Below are 14,015 nucleotides of genomic sequence, written 5' to 3'. Positions count from 1 at the left end.
TTATCCCTAAAACTCTGTTGACATCAAAATATGACAGTGTTATAGCCATAAAACATTTACATAGCACAGCATATTAAGCTTTAGACACTTGGCAGTTAAACCACATAAAAAGAGGACAAGACCCCCATCCTACATGTTTGGAATCAGGTGTTCACCGGTCCCTATCTGGCGACTGTACACTGGTTCAAAGGGCAGCAGAGGCAACAGGCAGTTACTTCAGAGGACATTGAACACTATGATCTGGAAGCACATTATGATGTAACCCAGTGTCATGTACCACACACCTTTCTCCAAGGTGTTCTCATAATTCTAGAATGGAAGGTCCAGCTGATATAAAATGAAGACAGAGAACACAACATTTATTCTGTGGAGATATCCTACTCATACTATGCACATGCTGTGATTTTGAACATAACTCGTCCCAAAAACTTGTCACGATCATCCTGACTTTTTAGGCTGGCTGATCGATCAATCTTGCACTCAACTGTTACTTCTTTCCCAGTATTGTTAGAAGCAAAGCTGACCTGAACAGCAACCAATGGCTGTAGATATCCCACGTGCAGTTTTTTCCCATAATATGGGAAATATTTTAAGTCTATAATTCCATCATGAGGATAAACTGCTACATTTGGTATATCTTCACTCTTCGAAACACAATCTATCCTTGGCACTCCTTCAGGCTTTAATCCAATTATTCTGTTCATTTTCACAAGCATACAAGGGTTTCCTTGAGAATAGCCAAAATCAGGATCATTCATACCACTGCATGCTTGAAGTAACAAAATAGGAAATGACATGCAACATAAACTGGATCCTTCTGTTCAAAAAGTGCTCCATCAGAACAGACTGTGAGGTTCTTCTGTTCTTCTAAAGTATATGGTTTTAGAAACTTCTTAAGGTCTTCAGTGTACCCTGCATACGAAGTTGGATCAGATCTACTGAATGTATATTCCAATGCAATCACTGGTTTTGGAAAAACCATAAGTCCTGGGCTAGGAATCTAGTCACGGTATTTTGGAACCTCATCGTTGAGAGTCTGAAGCATAACCCACATCGTGAATGAGAAGAGTGCAGCCAGGAACCCATAAAAAACTAGGTAGAAGAGCAAGATTAAACCCCAGCTCTTGGCGGTGCGCCCCAGCTCTTGGCGGTGCGCCCCAGGAACTCTCCGGTGGTCGGGTTGTAGATGAAGAGCTTCCACTCGGCCAGGCTCTGGTTGAGGGACTTCTCGTTCTTCGTCATGGTGTGTGCGCGGACGGCGAGGGGAGCGGCGGCCACGGGGATGGAGGCGGGGAAGGCAGCGGGGACAGAGGCGGCGAGGGCAGCGGAGGCGCGTTCCGGCTCCGGCGGCGCAGCCCGGCGACGGCAGGGGAGGGTGGGACGGCCGAGAACACCTCCTCGTTACTGGGAGCACTCGAGCCGACTGCAGTGTTTAAATTTTCAATAGAGCTAAATTCTTGCACCCTCAGCCCTTCCAGATGTTGGTGGGCGGGGCTTAAGTTCCAACCCTTTAATCCTCTAATCACCTGGACTTTCTGGTGACTAGCCCCATCCTGAAGCTATCTACGGGCCCCACCCTAAGCAGGTTCATTAGCATAAACTCAGGACTTATCAAAGGAGCTAATTATGAATAACAAAAGATCCTCCTACCACTCAGGAAATTTCTAGGATTTTAGGAGTTCTGGGGCAGAAAGAAACCAAATGCATTTTATACCGTATCATGTCTCTTTAGTCTCCTTTAGAATAGTTTATCAGTCTTTTTCTTTCTTTTTTATTTATTTAAAAAGACTTTTTTTTTTGAGACGGAGTTTCACTCTTGTTGCCCAGGCTGGAGTGCAATGGCTCAATCTCGGCTCACTGCAACCTCCACCTCCCGGGTTCAAGCGGTTCTCCTGCCTCAGCCTCCCAAGTAGCTGGGATTACAGGCATACACTACCACGCCTGGCTAATTTTGTATTTTTAGTAGAGACGGGGTTTCTCCATGTTGGTCTGGTCTCAAACCCCCAACCTCAGGTGATCCGCCGCCTCAGCCTCCCAAAGTGCTGAGATTACAGGCGTGAGCCACCACACCCGGCCTTTAATGTTTTAATTCTTTTAAAATTATTTTTATTCTGATAATTTTTCTGTAGATTATTTTGAATTTTCTTGGCATGCAAGTATGTCAATTCCATATAATGACAGTTTTTTCCTTCTGTTTTGAGCCTTATACATTTTGTTTTTTTCTTGCCTTCTGTATTTGCTAGGACAATGTAGAGATAGTGGATATCATTGTCTTGCTCCCAACTTCAAGAGGAAAAACTTTGATATTTTACTACTATTTTACTATTTAGTATGATATTTGCTATAGTTTTTCATTGAGTCACTTATCAGATTAGGGAAGATCTTTTCTATCCATTTACATTAGACTTTTTTTCTTTTTTTTTTTGGAGAGAAAGTCTTACTCCATCTCCGAGGCTGGAGTGCAGTGGCACATCCTCGGCTCACTGCAGCCTCTGCCTCCCAGGTTCAAGTGATTCTCCTTCCTCAGCCTCCTGAGTAGCTAGGATTACAGACATGCACCACCACACCCAGATAATTTTGTATTTTTGGTAGAGACAGGGTTTGGCCGTGTTGGTCAGGCTGGTCTCGAAATCCTGACCTCAGGTGATCCACCTGTCTCGGCCTCCCAAAGTGCTGGGATTACAGGCATGAGCCACCACGCCCGGCCTTTTCTCTTTTTCTCTTTTCTTTTTTTTTTTTTTCTTTTTTTTTGAGAGACAGGATCTTACTCTGTCCCTCAAGCTGAAGTGCAGTAGTGTGATCACGGCTCACTGCAGCCTCAAACTCCTGGGTTCAAATGATCCTCCTGCATCAGCCGGTTTTTTTCTTTGTTGTTTTGTGGGTTTTTTGTTTTGTTTTGTTTGAGATTTGAGTATTGCTCTGTTGCCCAGGCTGCTGTGCAGTGGAACAATCTCAGCCCACTACAGCCTCCACCCCTCAGGTTCAAGGGATTCTCGTGCCTCTGCCACCTGAGCAGCTAGGATTACAGGCATGTGCCACCACACCTGGCTAATTTTTATATTTTTTGTAGAGATGGAGTTTCACCATGTTGGCCAGGCTGGTCTCGAACTCCTGGCCCCAAGTGATCCACCCTCCTCAGCCTCCCAAAGTGCTGGGATTACAGGCATGTGCCACCACATCTGGCTTGTTTTTGTATTTTTTAGTAGAGAGGGGGTTTTGCCATGGTCTCAAACTCCCTGCCTCAAGTGATTTGCCTGCTTCAGCCTCCCAAAATTCCAGGATTACAGGCATGAGCCACGGCAGTCAGCCTAGGTTCTTTCTTTTTTTTTTTCTTTTTTTTTTTTTTTTTTTGAGATGGAGTCTGGCTCTGTTGCCCAGGCTGGAGTGCAGTGGCTCATTCTCGGCTCACTGTAATCTCTGCCTCCCGGGTTCAAGCGATTCTTCTGCTTCAGCCTCCCGAGTAGCTGGGATTACAGGTGACTGCCACCATGCCTGGCTAATTTTTGTATTTTAATAGAAATGAGGTTTCGCCACCAGGCTGGTCTCAAACTCCTGACCTCAGGCAATCCACTCTCCTTGGCCTCCCGAAGTGCTGGTATTATAGGCATGAGCCACCATGCCCGGCACCTAGGTTCTTATTTTTAAGAGTAAATTGCAGCCAGGCGCAGTGGCTCCCGCCTGGAATCCCAGCACTTTAGGAGGCCGAGGAGTTTGGGTCACCTGAGATAAGAAATTCGGGACTAGCCTGGGCAATGTGGCGAAACCCAATCCCTACTAAAATACAAAAATTAGCTAGGCGTAGTGGTGCATGCCTGTAATTCCAGCTACTTGGGAGGCTGAGGGAGGAGAATCGCTTGAACAGGGAGGCAGAGGTTGCAGTGAGCCAAGATGGTGCCATTGCACTCCAGCCTGGGCAAACAACAGTGAAACTCCGTCTCAAAAAAAAAAAAAAAAAAAAAAAAGACTAAATTGCAATTACCCCAAATGGTTTTTTTAAATCCTAACTACAATTTGGCCCAGGTTATGGTCAATTTTGGTAAATGTGTCTAGTTCTTTTCCCAAACACTATGACTATATAACAAATCACCCATAAAATTAATTGTTTTGAAAAACAATAATCATTTTTACCTCTCACGGTTTCTACGTGTCAAGAATTCTAGAGCAACTCAAGGGCAGTTCAGCTCAAGGTCTCTCATGAGATTGCAGCCTGACTGGTTGGGGTTAGCTTGTCTCAAAAGTTTCTTCACTTACATGCCTGGTGTCTATGCTGAGGAGACTCCAACAGCTAGGTACTGGAACACCTGCAGCTCCTCAGACATCCCCTTCTAACTCTGTGTGGTGTCTCCAGCAAGGCAGCTTGAAGGTAGTTAGATTTACATAACAGCTCAGGGTTTCCCAAGGCAGGTACCCTAACAGAGAGGCAGGGAGAAGCTGTTTTATGACCTAATCTTAGAAGTCACATGGCATCATTCCACCAGATTTTTTTTGGTTGAGGTAGACACAAAAGTTTAATCAGGTGTAAGAGTAGGGAACATAGACCCATCTCTCAATGGAGGAATATCCAGTCACATTGTAAGGAGAACACGTGGAATCAGATATGTACCGTCACGGCAATTTTAGAAAAATGCAGCTTGCCGTAGCAGCATCCCACAAGTCCCACAAGCAGCCTGATAGTCATCTTTGCCATTAGACCCAGCTCTAGCTTTTGTGTTAGGTCACACATGTCCCTTTTTTTCTCTGCCCCCAGCAGCATAGTGCCCACTTCATTGTCTTTCATGCACAGCCACACTCTGGAGTCCCACAATCCTTGCTCTTAAAAGCAAGGTCTTTTTCTGTTTGTTTCTTGTTTCTTTGGCTAGAGGGCAGCAGTGCAAACATGGCTCACTGCAGCCTCAACCTCTTGGGCTCAAGCGATCTTCCCACCTCAGCCCTGCCAAGTAGCTGGGAGCACAGTCACGTGCCACCACCCCCAGCTGATTTTTGTATTTTTTGTAGAAATGGCGTTTCGCCATGTTGCCTGTTGCAGGTGAGTGGCAACTATCTGAGACTGCTATCATGCAGGCGGTAAAGGAATTTACCAAGACAGTTGTTGGTAAAGAAAGGCAGATTTCTTAGAGAAAGTATGAAAATACATTGCAACGGTGCAAGGGGCAGGTCAGCGAGAGAGGGGCAGACTGCAAGGAGACAAAGGCTTGCTGGGGATTTTATAGGGTGGTACTGTGTGCTGACAAGGGCTTAGAGCAGTGCTGATAACACCAAGGTTGCAATGAGCTAATTAATCTGCAGGTGTCTTGTGATAAATTGGATGCAGGAGGGCTACATATCCTGGACCATGAGACCCACAGGTTATCTGCTTTCTGTTTCTGCTTTCTCTTGGTCTTGCCAGCCTGACTCCTTTTCCCTAGATAGGACTCCACATTGCCCAGGCTGGTCTCCAGTTCCTGAGCTCAAGCAATCCTCCCCACTCAGCCTCCCAAATGCTGGTATTACAGGCAACAGCCCCTGTACCCGGCTTTTTTTTTTTTTTTTTTTTTTTTTTAAGACAGTGTCTCACTCTGTCACCCAGGCTGGAATGCAGTGGTGCAATCACTGCTCGCTGTAACTTTGACCTCCCCCAGCTCAGGCTGTCCTCCTGCCTCAGCCTCCTGAGTAACTGGGACCACAGGCACGCACCACCACATCTGGCTAATAGTTTATTTTTAGTAGAGACAAGGACTCACTATGTTGTCCAGGCTGGTCTCAAATTCCTGGGCTCAAGCGATCCTCCTGCCTCAGCCGCCCAAAGTGCTGAGGTTATAAGCCTGAGCCACCACAGCTGGCCTAAGAGAAGTTCTTAAACTTCTCTCAGATACCCTCCCTGGGATTTTGAAGGGTAAGGGAGAGCCCCTGTGGGCTTGAGAAATGAGTGTCACACATCACCCAGGCTAGAGGTCCTGAGAAATGTCGTTACACCCCTGGGACCCCTGAATGCATCTTCATGCCAAGGCATCAGGATGAAGTTCTTTCCTCAATGCCTTAAACATTTCTTCAGTGAAGGCCTCCTGTCCCCAGGACTGTTTTAGGAGCTGGCAGCACAATGATAAAGAAAGAAGCCACTGTTCCAGAAGGAACTCACAGTGGAGAGAGGCGTCTATAAACTTGTGGGAGTATCATCCAGAGGCCACAGGGAACATTTAAAAACGTGAAGGCGAGAAATATCATGATCAGATTTGCACTTCGGAAGTCCTCACTATGTGAAAGCAAAGCTATCCTTGTCCCTTACTGCCAGGAGCAAGGCATAGTCAGTTGCAATTTGTGTACAAAATCTCCATTACAATGTATTAGACCTGAGAGGGATTTCTCTGATATGAGACCTCTTTGAGAGATAATCATCCAGGCTAGGTTTGTTTCTGTATACACCAGGAAGCATACACTGAAGAAAACCTGCAACAGAATGGAGTTCGTTTTCCTCAGTTAGGAAAACAGGATGAGGAGTTGGAGTAGCAGCAAACTCATCTTCTAATGAATTTACTTCAAATTCTTTTTTTTTTTTTGAGATGGAGTTTCACTCTTATTGCCCAGGCTGGAGTGCAATGGCGCAATCTCGGCTCACTGCAACCTCTGCCTCCTGGGTTCAAGTGATTCTCCTGCCTCAGCCTCCCGAGTAGCTGGGATTACAGGCATGTACCACCAAGCCTGGCTAATTTTTTGTATTTTTAGTAGAGATGGGGTTTCTCCATGTTGGTCAGGCTGGTCTCGAACTCCTGACCTCAGGTGATCCACCAGCCTCGGCCTCCCAAAGTGCTGGGATTACAGGCGTGAGCCACCATGCCCAGCCTACTTCAAATTCTTAATTAACTTTCACCATTCCAACAGACAGGCTAATTTGATTCCCTAACTATGAGAAATGGCCATAGCAACATCCTTTGGACAACGTTTAGAAAATGTCAGATTTCTTAAAAATGCAAGGAATAATCCAGTCCAGGTGGCACTTGCCTGTAATCCCACCTATCCTGGAGGCTGAAAAAGGAGGATCATTTGTGCGAGGCTCTTGCATTGGTTCGAACCCTGAGAGGGCACCAACAAACACAAGGTGGTGTGGAGCACCCCGCTGTTTTAATGAGCGCCTGGGTGCAGGCGGGCTGAGGCCTGATATGACGTCAGCACCAAAAGAGGACGGGGCAGGGATTTTATAGTCTCCTGTAATCAGGAAGTGTCTCAGTCTGATGTAACTGCTACGCAGTACCCACACAGCCTCTCTCTCCGTCTTCGGGGGTACATGTCTTTCGGCCAGCTCTCTTCCTGCTTCTGCTATCTTGCTGACGCACGCTGCTGGTGCAAGTGGCCTTGCACCTTGGGACTGGGCCTGAAGAGGGAGGAGTTATTCATTCCCTTAAGCTTTCAGGCCCCGGAGAGAATCTTTCAATTTGAGGCCAGGAATTCGAGGCTGCAGTGAGCTATGATCATGCCTGTGAATAGCTACTGCACTCCCACCTGGGCAACATGGTAAGACCCTGTCTCCAAATAATAATAAATATAGGCCTGGCTCATGGCTCAAATCTGTAATCCCAGCACTTTGGGAGGCCAAAGTTGGTGGATCACTTGAGGTCAGGAGTTTGAGATCAGTCCGGTCAACATGGTGAAACCCTGTCTCTACTAAAAATACAAAAATTAGCTGGGTGTGGTGGTGCACACCTGTAATCCCAGCTACTCGGGAAGCTGAGGCAGGAGAATCGCTTGAACCTGGGAGGTGGAGGTTGCAGTGAGTCGAGATTACACCACCGCACTCCAGCCTGGGCAAGAGCAAGACTTTGTCTCAAAAGAAAAAAGAAAAGTCCTACAACAGTGCTTAAGTATTTTCACAATAGGCCTTCCTGGAATCCAGAGCAACAGCAGTAATTCCTGGTAGGACTGTCTTTTCCTGCACCATAACCAACATTGGACATAGAAACTGTACACCTGATTGATTCAGGAAATCAAAGTAATAAAACTGCCCGTGACAATGCAGCCAAGTGATTAGAAGAAAGCTGGTTGAAAATTTAAACACCCTTTTTACTCATTAATCTCCAACCACTGAAGACAAAAAGCAAAATTAACATGATTGTAAACTAAGCACTTGTGTCCTGTGGCTAGTGTTTTGGCCTGCTGAGAGAGAACGAGTTGATCAAAGCAAGTGAGTCTGCTAAGAACTGTGGGACCAGTGCTGCTTCGGGGAGCGCACAGCTAGGAACCATTAACCGGCATGTTTCAGGAACAGGTGAACACCATAATTAATCTTGGCTTCAATTTGGAGGGAAACAGAAAACCTACCTCCCTGTCCAATGAGTTTATACATTAATCCCCTGAGTTCTGGGGGAAAGTTTTAACATTGGAATAAAGACTTTTTCTGCCCTTCCTAATGTGTGGAGAACAAACATTTGGGAAGGATGGCTGAGTTCCTTAACTTCAGCAGTTAAGATGCCTCCTAGGAAAGCTGTGGATCGCTACCTTGTTTGGTTTGATGCATCTAAGCTCACAGAGCAAAGGCTCTTCCAATGAAGTTAGTGGGTTTTTTAATGCAAGAAAACAGGGAGCCTCACCTTACAAACATAAATCATGAAAATCCAGAGACTTGGAAGTTTTTCTGAGGGCAAACTCATCTAATCAATAGGCTCTTGAATTGCTTAAAGCATGTCCAGGACTTTACTGTTCTGTTCTAGGTACAGGAAAATGAATAGATACCTGACTTTGCACCAAACTTTAAGAAAAGAAAAAAGCTACAAGTTGTACAAACATCTGCACCAGCCACGGAAATTTCATATTAGAAACACAGGAAGCTGGGCCCGGTGGCTCACACACCTGTAATCCCAGAATTCTGGGAGGCCAAGGCAGGCAAATCATGAGGTCAGATCGATACCATCCAGGCCAACATAGTGAAACCCTGTCTCTACTAAAAATACAAAAATTAGCTGGGCATGGTGATGCACGCCTGTAGTCCCAATTACTCGGGAGGCTGAGGCAGGAGAATTGCTTGAACCTGGGAGGCAGAGGTTGCAGTGAGCCAAGATCGCGCCACTGCACTCCAGCCTGGGGACAGAATGAGACTCTGTCTCAAAAAAAAAAAAAAAAAACCCCACAAAAAAACCCAGGAACTTATGCTAAATTAAATGCTGAATGAACTGGGTAGCAAAATAAAAACCAAACCACGCAAGGGAATCTTTCCTCAGAGACAACAAATTATGAATGTAAACCAGAGATGCTACAAGGTGCCCTCTGACATCCATAACATGGAGTGGTAGAGGCCTGTCAGATCCCAGGGTCTGGGTTCAGCCTATGCTGAAGTCTGAAGGGAGTGGGTGGATGAGCAGAAAGAATACTCAGGGGGCCGTAGACAGATGAGAGATGATTTTATTCAGTGGCAGCTCTCATCAGCAGCTTTCTCACACTGTCTCTCTCACACTGTCCACCCTGTCTTAGCTGCTTGAGCTGGCAGCTCCCACACACAGGTGTGGCCGGCTCTCCTTTGCCTTCAGGGTCAGCAGCTTAACTTGTTCTCTCCCTGGGCACGAGCAAGCCGAGCTGTGTCCTGGCTCCCTCCTATCTGTCTACAAGACAGACAGCTTTGGCTCTCTCTTTCTTGGCCACGTCAAGCCACGTTGAGCCAAACCGGGCCCCAAAGCCCCTGTACAGCATTAGCAGGGCAATTACACCTTTTACAGACAATAGTAGCTCAGAGCCAAATATGAACTTACACAAAGGTCATATAAAAAGTGGAGGGCGCGCCAAACTCGCTGGGTCATCCAAGGCCTATCCTTGACCAAAGCACATCCATATACCTTACACTCCACCCCCTAGGCCGAGAGAGTCATAGGGTTTGGGCACACAGGCCCGGTACACAGGCTTGACACACATAAGCTTTGGGCACATAGGCCCAATATACATACACAGGCTTGACACATAAGACTGTCACACAGGGCTTAGACAGAGGCTCTGGTCACACAGGCCTGTTACATACATAAGGTTCGATAAACTGCCTAGCTATCATCACAGATTACCATAGCTGTCACCCTCCTGGAGATTATTCACACTGCCCTGAGTTTAGCTCATTAGCTACTCTGTCTACCCCTGGTTTCAAACCATATGATGTTAGTACTAGGCTGGACTGTGCCAGGAGTCCAGGCAGCAAAAGCACCCCAGCTAGACCTAGCTGTTTACCATGCCTATTAGGAATTGGAGGATGCCCTTCCCAACGGTGAAGGCTCAGGATCTAGGAGTGCCTCAGGCCCCATGACCTTATCTTGCATTAGGACTACAGGTCCTAAGACTTCTTGTAACTCTGCTGCTAAGGGACTTGTATTCAGCATATTCTGCTGTTCTAAGCGGGCATACCACTCCACTAAAGTAGATGTCTGTGTTATCCCAGTCCAGGGGATCATTACCTACCTATGAACACATCCATCCTGCTACCAGGTAAGTTGTCTGCACGACGACTGTAACCCATCCTGCCATGTTCTTATGAGCCTGAAGGGCAGCATATGCAGTCACTAACTGCTTCTTTATTAATGAACACCAGAGCTCAGCTAACAGCTAACAGCCCACTGGCGCTTCCAAGTGCTCCATGCATTGCTATAGACCCTATCCAAAACTATCTGTGGTTACAGGTACATCTGCGTGAATGTGGTTACATGAATGGGCACCCTTGGTTTACTACCCAGAAAAGCTGTCTCAGCCTCATTATCCCATTCTCAGGCAAGAAGGGTGCTACTGCTTCTAAACCTGCAAGAAAATCAGAGATTGGCATAACATTATTGATAAAATCATGACACATGGTGGGGCTATACATATAGCCCTGCGGCAACACTGGAAAAGTCCATTGTTGCCCTCCCATGAAGGCAAACTGTTCCTGGCTCTCGGTGGACTGTCCCAGTTCCATTGTCAAATAGTCCATCAAGTCCGTGACAGACAGCACAGCTACTAACCTGTGCAAAACATCCACCCCAGAATGTCTTCAGGTATGGAACAGACATACACAGTGCATAAGCAGAGAGCTAAGCGGCCGATGCTGAGATGTAGAGATACAGGTTTCACTTTCACTGACCAGTCTTCATAGCCATCAATAAATGTGGCTCTGCCCAGAAACTTACCCAGGTTCAGGGACCAGTGGATTGCCAAGTCCACAAGTAGCTCTAGTTGTCCAGTAACCCCTCAGCCACGCATCTTGGCCAGTCTCTTATCAAACAGAAAAGGCTTTACACTTCTGCCTGACTGCAGCAGGTACTCTCTAAACTGGAATGCTCAGGCAGGACCGGGTTGCACTTTGGGGAGAAGGAATATCCTTCTCCTGAATGATTTGCACTAAATCTGTATATGACTGCCGACGTTACTTGCCTAACTCCCACAACTCAGCAGGGGCACAGACACCATAGGAAATGTGCTTCACCATGGTAGTGGGGAGTGTCTCTCGGCCCACTCTTGGGGCCTAACAGCTGCTCATGCCGTATTTCCTGGCAGACCACTGGGCTAGCCTGCCACGGAGGTTCTTCCTCCTTCCTGTGCTGCATCCCACAGGCACTGGGCACGTACTTCCTGCAGCACAGTCACAAATGCCTATCTGACTTTGCCGGTAAAGGCATGCTTCTTCTCAGTGCTGTGTAATTCCAGGTGCTTAGTGCCTTCTCCACACTTGCAGGGGACCCATCCATTGCCTCCCATGTTTCCACTGGGGCTCATCCAAGCAGCACTGCTGCCACCGAGTTCCACAGCCCATGCCACGGCCACATAGCCAACTCAGGAGCCCTCAGGGGCTGAAGACCCACTCATCTCATCCCATACTTGTTGTCAATTTTCAGATCCTGGGGTCCGGGTCCAGCCCATGCCGAAGTCCGAGGGGAGTGGATGGATGAGCAGAAATACTCGGGGGGCCGTAGGCAGGTGAGAGATTATTTTATTCAGCAGTAGCTCTCATCAACAGCTTTCTCACACTGTCTCTCTCACACTGTCCACCCTGTCTCAGCTGCTTGAGTTGGCAGCTTCCACACACAGCTGTGTGGCCGTCTCTCCTCTGCCTTCAGGGCAACAGCTTGTTCTCTCTCTCGGCACAAGCAAGCAGAGCTGTGTCCTGGCTCCCTCCTGTCTGTCTGCAAGACGGACACCTTTGGCTGTCTCTGTCTTTCTCTGGGCCCCAGAGCACCTGCCATGTCAAGCCATGTTGAGCCAAGCCGAGCCCTAAGGGCTCCTGTACAGCATTAGCAGGGCAATTATATCTTTTACAGACAACAGTGGCTCAGAGCTAAGTACGAATTTACACAAACAGGTTATACAATAAGTGGAGGTGTGTGCCTGCGCACCAAACTCAACTGAGTCAAGTGGGCCGGACGTCTGCCTTAGCCTATCCTTGACCAAAGAACATTTATACACCTTACACTCTACCCCCTGTCATAGGGGGCTAAAAGAAAAGTTTGTTGACAGTCGTTTTAGGAATTGCAACACTTGGATGTCCTTTCCTCTTCTGACACCCTTAGTGGTGGTTCTGAGGTCTCAACGAGGCACAAATTAGCCATCTAAGTATAAAACCTTAAAGGAGAGAGTCTTTTTCCTAGCAATCCTACTCACATTAGAAATATGGCTTCAGCTATCACTCTACCTTCCCCATTCTACTCTGTTTCTCCCTCACAATTTTATAAGAAATCTACTACATTTCTGAGATTTCACTACTGCCAGCTTTATTCTTTTTTATTTTATCTGGATCTGATGTCCTACCATTAAAATTTTGATTGGGAGGCCAGGTGCAGTGGCTCATGGCTGTAATCCCAGCACTTTGGGAGGCTGAGGCGGGTGGATCACTTGAGCCCAAGAGTTAGAGACCAGCATGGGCAACATAGGGAGACCTCATCTCTACAAAAACTTAAAAAAAAAAAAAAAATTAGCCTGGCATGGTTGCACGTGTGTGGTCCCAGCTACCCTTGGAGGCTGAGGTGGGAGGATTACTTCAGCCATGGAGGCAGAGGTTGCAGTAAGCCATAATCACACCGCTGCACTCCAGGAAGACCTTGTCTCAAAAAGAAAAATTGGTTGGGGATCCACATCAATTTCTGACGACATCCACCTCAGCTCCTATTTGTTCAAAATCGACCAAGTAAGACCAGACATGAATCCTCTTGGAGCCCATTCAACAATATGTATTTTTCATTTTATTTGGGTTGTTCAAAGTGAGTAGGGATTCCCTTCATGGTTGCCACCATTGTGCAACAGGGCTTGGGATGAATTTCACATGGTCATTCAGCTTGGGTTAAGGAACAGGCTTTAATGGAGAAACATACAAGCCAAGGGTCACCAAGAGAGGACATAGTCGCAGACTCTCCCACCAACCCAGAGGGATGCTAAGGCTATGTGCTATATGTGTTCCAATGGAAGGACGTGTGCCCCCTGAGATGACACCCTCTTAAAATGTGTCAGAATGTGGACACAGAGACTATATAGAGTCAGGGTGGCTGAGTTTATGTGCCAGCTGTTTAGTTGTCTGGGAAAGCCAGTGACCCAGCAGAAAGCCATCCTGGGAGAAGCTAAGTGCAGGCTCCCTCCTGTTGATAGAAGGGGAGACCTTAGCCCCACCTGGCACAACATGCAGGCAACCCTAGCACTAGCTCCCAAGATTGTTTTTGGAGGATCCTACCGTCAAGTAGGATCACCACACTTTCCTATTCATTCTTTAAAAAGTGCTCGCAGCCCACCATATTGACCTGCTAATGACCAGTGCAAGCAATACCATCCTACAATAATCTGCCGAAAAAGAGAAATTCTGCAAGTCAATGAAAGAGTCCAGAGATGAAAAAGCTTCAATGGAGTAATTGTATAACATTCAGATACATCAGAATATTTATTAAGTTAGTGAGGGAGAAGGCAAGGTAGACATAGTCGATCAGTTGGGGCAAAAGATGGAGAAATGATGAGATAAAGGTAGATATAAGAGAGAAAATAATAGTTGAAATGAGTTCATTCAACGAATATTTATTGAGCACCTGTGCTAAGTTCTGAGGATGACCCAGTGTACAAGATTG

The 14,015-nt window shown here is 46.7% G+C and overlaps 1 pseudogene; it reads right to left on the bottom strand.

Annotated features, from left to right (window-relative positions):
• Positions 1-386: 386 nt before the first annotated feature.
• Positions 387-1,242, bottom strand: LOC129030118 (sodium/potassium-transporting ATPase subunit beta-3-like; annotated as a pseudogene).
• Between the last annotated feature and the right edge of the window lie 12,773 nt (positions 1,243-14,015).

Source organism: Pongo pygmaeus, chromosome 12 (genome assembly GCF_028885625.2).
Source record: "Pongo pygmaeus isolate AG05252 chromosome 12, NHGRI_mPonPyg2-v2.0_pri, whole genome shotgun sequence".
NCBI lineage: Eukaryota > Metazoa > Chordata > Mammalia > Primates > Hominidae > Pongo > Pongo pygmaeus.
Note: the sequence above shows the minus strand (reverse complement) of the source record. Positions and strands in the feature narration are given on the sequence as shown.